The 8561-nt window shown below is 38.3% G+C and overlaps 1 protein-coding gene across 2 annotated transcripts in view; it reads left to right on the top strand.

The window, feature by feature from the left end:
* The first annotated feature begins 6234 nt into the window (after positions 1 to 6234).
* ABCA8 (ATP binding cassette subfamily A member 8) overlaps positions 6235 to 8561 on the top strand; it is a 79602-nt gene continuing 77275 nt past the window's right edge. The window contains exon 1 of one of the 2 annotated variants that reach the window (XM_010353117.2): positions 6235 to 6408. The gene's annotated coding sequence lies outside the window, so the exon portion shown is untranslated. The remainder of the gene's footprint in view (positions 6409 to 8561) is intronic. The other variant, XM_010353118.2, reaches the window with a different exon arrangement.

The raw sequence follows: 8561 nt of genomic DNA, 5'->3' as shown, positions 1-8561 counted from the left end.
GCATACATTTCTTTTGCTGCAGGTGAGAAGTGCTGAGGCTGTAATTTGCCGTTTCCATTAGAGGATGGGACTGGCCTATGACTGCACTTCTGCTTCCTGATTATGCATGCACAGGGCTTCTTTCAAGGGCCTCCAAATATGAATTCATTAGATTCATCTCTGCATCTCAGGACTGCTAATTCCCTCACCAATATCATTTACCCACATGCCAACCACACATGCGCATGCACACACGCATACACATACAATAAAAAGCAAAAGTCACATTTGTGTCACATTTTTGGAAATGACAGCTGTTGCTCTGTCTCCCTGGGGCAGGGTGGCTGGGCCTGCCAAATACTGAGTACATGGCAACAACCCATCTGTGCCTCTTTTCAGAACATGCCTTCCACAGCAATCCCCGCATCCCCATCTCAACAAGCTCCAGCACCGCTCCAGGGAGCCGTCAACGTCTAGAAGAATCCCATCCTCCCAGAACACTCTGCAGTAGCCTCTCTCAAACTATCTGTGCCGAAGGATTATTTTACTTCTAATATCGAATCTGCAGATGAATACTTTTTAAAATATAAAACACATACCATGACGTTGCAGAAATGTTAAATTGCTACAAAATCTTCAAAAGCAAATTCTCACTTTCTTTACTATTTCTTCACTGAGCATAAAGCAATCATGCTTTGAACAGAACTGTCCTAAGTGCCTAACACAGAGTGGCTGAGGATGGTGCCTAAGGCAATAAACAGCACTGATCGGGGAAGACTGTGCAGGAGGATATATATCCTAGCGTGGCTCATGTTCCATATTACCTGCATCCTCAGCCTCACTACAAACTAAGGCTTCAAAACAGGAAATATCATTTCTCTCCACCCCAGTTTTTCCCATCCAAGCACACTCACCCCATTTTTATTTAGTATGCCTGCCCTACTAGTTGTAATCACTTTATAATCCAGGCCATTTTGATTCTCCCAGATGATCAATGACAGGAAGCTGAAGAAGACAGGCCATGGGTTTTTAGTCTATCTAAAGCCTATTCAAATCTCAGTTCAGAGGGAGGCTCTTTCCACCACCTCATCCAAACATGCTATGGTCTTTCCATGGTAGCTGTGAAATCAGTTTATATATCTAATCACCTCATATCTGGTTATCTACTCTTATGTGTTATGAACAGAGAAGGCGGAACTACATTTCTATTCCACAATAAGAAGGAGGTTGCAATTGGAAATTCTATACTCAATATTGCTGCAATTTCTTTCTGGATACATCAGCTAGTCATAGTTTCACACATGTGCACAAGGAGTCAATATTATTCTTGATATAATCTTTACATTGTCAAAAAGCATGGAAACATTGAGGTTGAAAATACTGTTCTATTTCAATAGTGTAATGTTTTTAAAGAAAAAAATGGGAGGGTTAAGTTTTTCTTTTTCTTTTCTTTTCTTTCTTTTTTTTTTTTTTTTAGACAGAGTTTCACTCTTATTGCCCAGGCTGGAGTGCAATGGCGCAATCTCAGCTCACTGCAACCTCTGCTTCCTGGGTTCAAGAGATTCTTCTGCCTAAGTCTCCCAGAATTAAGTTTTTCTTGTAGGAAAAAAGGAATTTGATTGTCTCCTCACATCAAATTAGTGTAAATTAAATGACTCCTATAATAATAAACAAACTACCCCTTAATTGTGCTAGATACATCAATTTCTAAAGGCTCTTATTTATTGATGTAATGAAATGGTTAAATATTATACGGAATCTATTTTGGAACACTGATGTGTCCAAATACGTTTATGTCTATGTGTACTCAATGATTAGCTGCCAGTTATAAGTGTGAATATGCTGCCAGTTGTGTCTATGTGTACTCAATGATTAGCTGCCAGTTATAAGTGTGAATATGCAGTATTTAGTTTTCTGTTTTTGTGTTAATTCACTTAGCATAATGGCCTCCAGCTGCATCCATGTTGCTGCAAAGGACATGATTTCATTCATTTTTATGACTGTGTAGTATTCCATAGTGTGTGTGTGTGTATATATATATATATATATATATATATCAAGTTTTCTTCATCCAAACCACTGTTGATGGGCACCTAGGTTGATTTCAAGTCTTTGCCATTGTGAATGGCACTGCCATGAGCATACAAGTGCATGTGTCATTTTTGTAAAATGATTCCTTTTCCTTTGGGGATATAGTAAAGACATTGCTGGGTTGAATGGTTATTCTGTTATTCTTTTTTTAAGCTATTTAAGAAATCTCCAAACTGCTTTTCACAGTGGCTGCACTAATTTACATTGCCACCAACAGTGTAGAAGCACTCCCTTTTCTCTGCAGCCTAGCCAGCATCTATTATTTATTGACTTTTTTTTTTTTTTTTTTTCTTTTGAGACAGAGTCTCGCTGTGTCGCCCAGGCTGGAGTGCAGTGGCGCGATCTCGGCTCACTGCAAGCTCCGCCTCCCGGGTTCCCGCCATTCTCCCGCCTCAGCCTCCGAGTAGCTGGGACTACAGGCGCCCGCCACCACGCCCGGCTAGTTTTTTGTATTTTTAGTAGAGACGGGGTTTCACCCTGTTAGCCAGGAGGGTCTCGATTTCCTGACCTCGTGATCCGCCCGCCTCTGCCTCCCAAAGTGCTGGGATTACAGGCTTGAGGCACCGCGCCCGGCCTATTGACTTTTTAATAATGGCCATTTGACTGGTGTGAGATGGTATCCGTATTAGTCTGTTCTCACACTGCTAATAAAGACATACCTGAGACTGGGTAATTTATAAAGGAAAGAGGTTTAATTGACTCACAGTTCCACATGGCTGGGGAGGCCTCACCATCATGGCAGAAGACAAATGAGAAGCAAAGTCACAGCTTACATGGTGGCAAGCAAGAGAGCATGTGCAGGGGAACTCCCCTTTATAAAACTATCAGATCTTGTAAGACTTATTCACTACCATGAGAAGAGCATGGGAAAGATTCACTCCTCATGATTCAGTTGCCTCCCCCTGGGTATCTCCCATGACACGTGGAAATTATGGGAGCTACAATTCAAGATGAAATTTGGGTAGGGACAAAATCAAACCATATCATTCTGCCCCTGGCCCCTTCAAAATACCATATCCTTACATTTCAAAACCAGTCATTCCTTCCCAACAGTACCCCAAAGTCTTTATACACACACACACACACACACACACACACACAAGTATATATGTCAGTGTATATTTATGAGTCAGTATAATATATATATCCATATATACACATATCCAGCCATTGAATGTGTTGCCATTAGAATCTAAAGAGACATCACAGATGCTGACCTTTCTTCCTATTGGTTGGGGCTGCAAGATATGGTAATTTGTCTTTCACTTTGAAGGAGATAGGCAAAGCACCCCTAGCCACTGGATCCATAAAACCTTTGCTGAAGTGAAAACCTCCAAAATCTTCACAGGGTTTAACTCTCACTTTCTAAAACATGTGTCCTACCAAAACCTCCAGCATACTAATCTTCCCTTGCTCATCTTGTCTAATCAGCATGATGCCGTCAATGTGTCCATATGATATTCTGTGGATGTCTACATGGTCCAGACCTCTTAAGACTATATTATAACAAAAGCTAGGGGGTCAATAGAGCACTGAGGGAAAACCATAAAGAAATAATATTACCCAACTTATCTGATTATGCACTGTTTTTGGTGTTCTTTTCTAATCAGTATAGAAAAGAATGCATCTAACTAATCACTAGCTAAAAATCATGTACCTGCTCTAGGAATAGATACCATGTCTGACAAAGCAACTCTAACTAGGACCACTAGTTGTTTGAGCTTGAGATAGTCTAAGCATTCTCTAGAATCTTTCTGGCTTCTGCAGGGATCAGGCTGGCAAATTAAATTAAGGTGCGCTAGGCACCACTACCTTTCATCTTTATGTCAATAATAGTGGCATTGGTCTCTGCATTCCTTCTCCCTGTGTGGAATACTGTTCTTGATTAAGTGTCATGGTTGGGGATAAAGTTGGGAGAATTGTCAAAGGTGCCCACTTTCCCTTCTGCATTATGATAGTTTTCACCCTACAGGCCAAGGACTCAGCATGGAAGTTATTCTAACTACCAGATATGTCAACTCTAACAGCACATTTGGTGATAGACAAATGACTACTGTGTATGTCCATGAGTCCAGTGACACCATGCAGAGCTGCTTGTTAACCAAGACTCCATTTATGACCTTGGCTTTATATTCTCAATCTAGCTGTAGGGCCTTAGTGAAATTTTGGGTTTCCGGTTACCAATGTCCACTCTGACTCTATGCCCAACAACCCTTGACATGTCTGGGGATTTTTCTTTCTTCAGTGTATAATCACCCAAGTAAAGGCTGTAGGTCCCTTTGAGGGAGGACTAGGAAGTATAATCATCACAGTATACATTTGTCAAGATGTTGTAAGATCTTTTCTTCTAGGGGTCTGACTAGTTTTTCAATCAATAGGTTCTATATCTGAAAAGTAGCTTAGGACTAGGAGCTGAACAAGAGATCATGACTTTTTATTGGGGTGATGGAGACCATGTTGAGCCTCTTACTCCTCTATTTCTTCCCCTTCTGGTTGTAGTTACTGAGCAGCACCCTTGTTGACCTCCTTCCTATTTTGTCTGTATATAATAGTAAGGTTTACATATTTTACTTAAAATGAAGAAATATTAATTCTGGGTAGACCATGTCAAGTTAAGTATGTCTTTTGCAATCCTGAGAGTGATCACTAAAATAACTATACAAATAGATATAGTTAAGAAACATAATAGATAAGTTGAAATGCAATACTAAAAAATAATTTCAAATAACCAACAAGAAAGCAGAAAATGGGAAATAGGAGAATTAAAACCTGAGAGAAAAGAGAGCAAATAACAAAATGGCAGACCTGAATTTAAAAAATCAATAGCTACATAAAATGAAAATAATTTAAACACACCCATTACAAGACATGCATTGTCAAATTGGATTTTAAAAACCAAACACATGAGTCTATAATATGCCGTCTACAAGAAACTCACTTGAAATACAATTTAGAGCTGGGTATAGTGGCATGTATCTGTAGTTTCAGCTACTCCGGAGTCTGAGATGGGAAGATCACTTGAGCCCAGGAGTTCAAGTCCAGCCTTGGCAACATAGCAAGACAGTCATCTTCAAAAAATACATATATACAAAACAAACAAACACATGCACACACACACACACACACGTATAATATGAATGTGATGTTTGGCAGGGCCAACAGAATTAAGATCATAACCGCCACTCTGAAAGCATATTTTGTGTGTGTGTGTGTGTGTGTGTGTGTGTAGATAAAAATAAAAGGATGAAAACAATAATCACAGGAAGGTAAGAATGGCTATATTATTAATATCAAACAAAGTAGACTTTAGAACACAAAAGTTACTAAAGATAAAGGTTAACATTACATAATGATAAAAGGGTCAATTCACCAAGAAGACATAACAATTCCAAATGTTGCAAAATACATCAGGGAAAACAAGATAGTTTTAAAGGGAGAAATTTAAAAGTCCCTAATTTTTGTTAAAATCTTCAACATTCCTCTCTTAGTAATCAACAGAGCTAGGAGACAGAAAATTAGGAAAAATACAGGAAAAAACTGAACAATATCACCAATCAACTAAATATAATAGATATTATATAATATTCCACTCAACACCAAAAAAATACAACTTTTCAAGTACCTGTGGAATATTTGCTAAGATAGATCATATCCTGGGTCATCAAATAAGCCTTAACAAATTTGACATACAAAATATTTTTTCTGAGTATAATTGAATTAAACTAGAAATCAATAAGCAAAGATAAGAAAATCTTCAGACACTTGGAAATTAAGCACATTTCTGCTTAATCTATGGGTCAAATAAATTGGAAAATAGTCTGAACTGAGTGAAAATGAAGCTGGGAAACAGAGGAATGAAAATTTTGACTATCTAGGTAAAGCTGTCAATTAAGCAGACTAGAGCTCTGGGTAAAGAGAAGAGCTTTTCTCTGATTAAGCTGTTTACTTTCTCGTGGCTTAAAGACAGCACTTTAAAGTTTGATATTAGCCACAACCATCTTGGACATAAAAAAGAAATTGCTTCCTATAACATGATATATAGCCAGGCAACCCAGTATAAATGCCACTGCTCTGCAGGAACTGGCCGAATATCAATGAGAAGACAAACAGTCCAAGCACGATCACGTGAGTGTGATGTTTGGCAGGGCCAACAGAATTGAGATCATAACCTCCACTCTGAAAGCAGTCTTCACAGAAACTTTTCACAGAAGTCAAACATTTAAAGCAAATTCTAGATACGTGGTAGAGACAAGGAGAAAATGTGAATAATTTTCTTCTAAACAAGAAGATCAGTGGATAAAACATACCTCTAGATTCCTTGCTTCAATTTTCCCAGAAGTAAGTTCATTGTATTTCTTTCTGCTTTGTTTTGTATTTGGTTTTGTGTGTGTCTTTGTTTCAGAGGTTTTGTCTTTTCTTATTCTTATGACAAAATTATAAATAAAGTTTTATAAACTGAATGACAATCATCTATGGAGAAATTATTTTGAAAAATACTGGGCTATTATGAAGATTTTATATCTGGTCATTAATATTAGATAGATAAAAATATTGAGTTAGAATGTTTTTTAAAAATTATGCAACCATTGTGTTGTTTTAAACATAACTGAGTATAGAAATAAGTTTAAACTGGCTGTAAAAATTTTGTGAACATCTTACAGTTTTAGGAACTGGATTGGAAGACTGAGCTGTTTTTGAAGTTAAAGTTATCTATCTTGATTGCACAATAATTTAGGGCCTTTTGGATAAGTGTTCTTCTGATTTTGAGACTGTTTACCAAGAGCACTTACAGAAATATTTTTATTGTTCCTATCTCTCACTCGGACTATAAGAATTTTAGAAACATAAGATTCTTTCTAGGATCTTTTACTCATTGGATACAGTGAGTTGAATCAGAATGTGAAACATGTAGCTTCTCTTTATCACAATGTTATTTAAAATGTACATTGTTTTGGTAAAAAGAATTTTCATGCTCCTATCGTGAATATATTTTGTTCTGCATTTTACAACAATATAAAAGGATAAAAATGAGTCATTACAATTTGAGACTATATGCCATATGTGTAATAAAGAATTCACGTTTTTGCTAGTCTTTATATAAACTGCAGAACATATAAAAATTGGAAAGAAACAAAGTAGGCAATAATAATTTACAATGAAAGATATAAGGGATTGGAGTCAGACTGGAGTTTGCATGCTACCTAAGACTGTGGCTGATTCCATAGTGAGGAGATCATCTTCTTGGCCAGTTCATGGTCCTGGGCAGCCTTAGCACAGCTCTCCTAAAAGTATCCATGCTGAATTTTCTGCACCTTAACCTAGGCTGCTTTACTCTTGAAACTGTCCTTCCCTCTTCTCTTTCCATGGACTTTCTGACCTCTTTTCTTAGTCTGCTTCTACTTAGGCTTCCCCTTCATCCTCATTACATGGCCATGTGTAGGTTCTTCTTCTAGCAGTGTTCTCTGAGACTGCCATGGCTAATGTGCCTTCTGTTGCAACTGACCCCTGGATACCTTACTTGAGCTTTGACTCTAGGAAGTAGCACCACCCTGTTTGTGTGATCCTGTCCCATAAATGGGATGATGGCTTCAGGTAGGGCTCATTCACTTCTCATCACTATGGAGGAGTTCATAGAAACCGCATGGCCAACATGGCATGCATATGGAGGGAGATCACTTGCTTCAGGAGTCAGGACTTATGAGCCAAATGATGGTCTTCAGGGTGGAGCTGCCAGCTTTGTGCTCAAAAGTCTGGACCCATTCTTTCAAGTCATGTCCTTCACATGCTTCCCAGAAAACTGTGATGGTACCTCCCAGAATCTCTTTACTTTCTATAATTCAGCTTAGGTACCCTGTTTTCTCCCACAGCAAAGACCATTTGAGAGTACTCCAGTCCTACAGTTTTCAGAAGTGGCTTAGCAAATTGTATTTGTGTAGCAGTGGTTGATTGAAGTTATGGAAAGATGTGGTGTTCTTATTATGCACTGAATCTTCTGGGAAGTATTTTATGTGCCTGCTGCAATAAAAAGTGTACATAAATTCCCCTACAAAATCACTCCCCATATACAGACCTACTCACAAACACTCACATCATGTTTTTTGCTCAAAATTGAACATGCTGAGACTCTGATGTGCTACTCCTCCCAGGAGGGTAGAGGGTAGTCTACTGCTGTACTTCTCCTCTCTGGCTACTGATGCAATTATCTATAGAAGTATAATGTGCTCTCTGTAGGCAATTTTAGGTCAAATCCATGGGATATTTTCACAGCGAGCTAGCCTATGGAGAGGACAAAAGTTTCTGGGTTCTTAGAGCAGCTGCAGCCAATCTAAGTCCTGTACAGGAGGAATTTCTACCTTCCACCTCATGCACAAGCCCAAATATATCACAGCCTCTCTACAGAAATGCATAATTCATTGGCAAATTTAATTGTCGTTTGATGGTAAAAAATGAATCTACTTTGTATGTCCTTTAAATTGAAAATTGAATCACAT

This window comes from Rhinopithecus roxellana, chromosome 19 (genome assembly GCF_007565055.1).
Source record: "Rhinopithecus roxellana isolate Shanxi Qingling chromosome 19, ASM756505v1, whole genome shotgun sequence".
In the NCBI taxonomy this organism is placed as follows: Eukaryota; Metazoa; Chordata; class Mammalia; order Primates; family Cercopithecidae; genus Rhinopithecus; species Rhinopithecus roxellana.
Note: the sequence above shows the minus strand (reverse complement) of the source record. Positions and strands in the feature narration are given on the sequence as shown.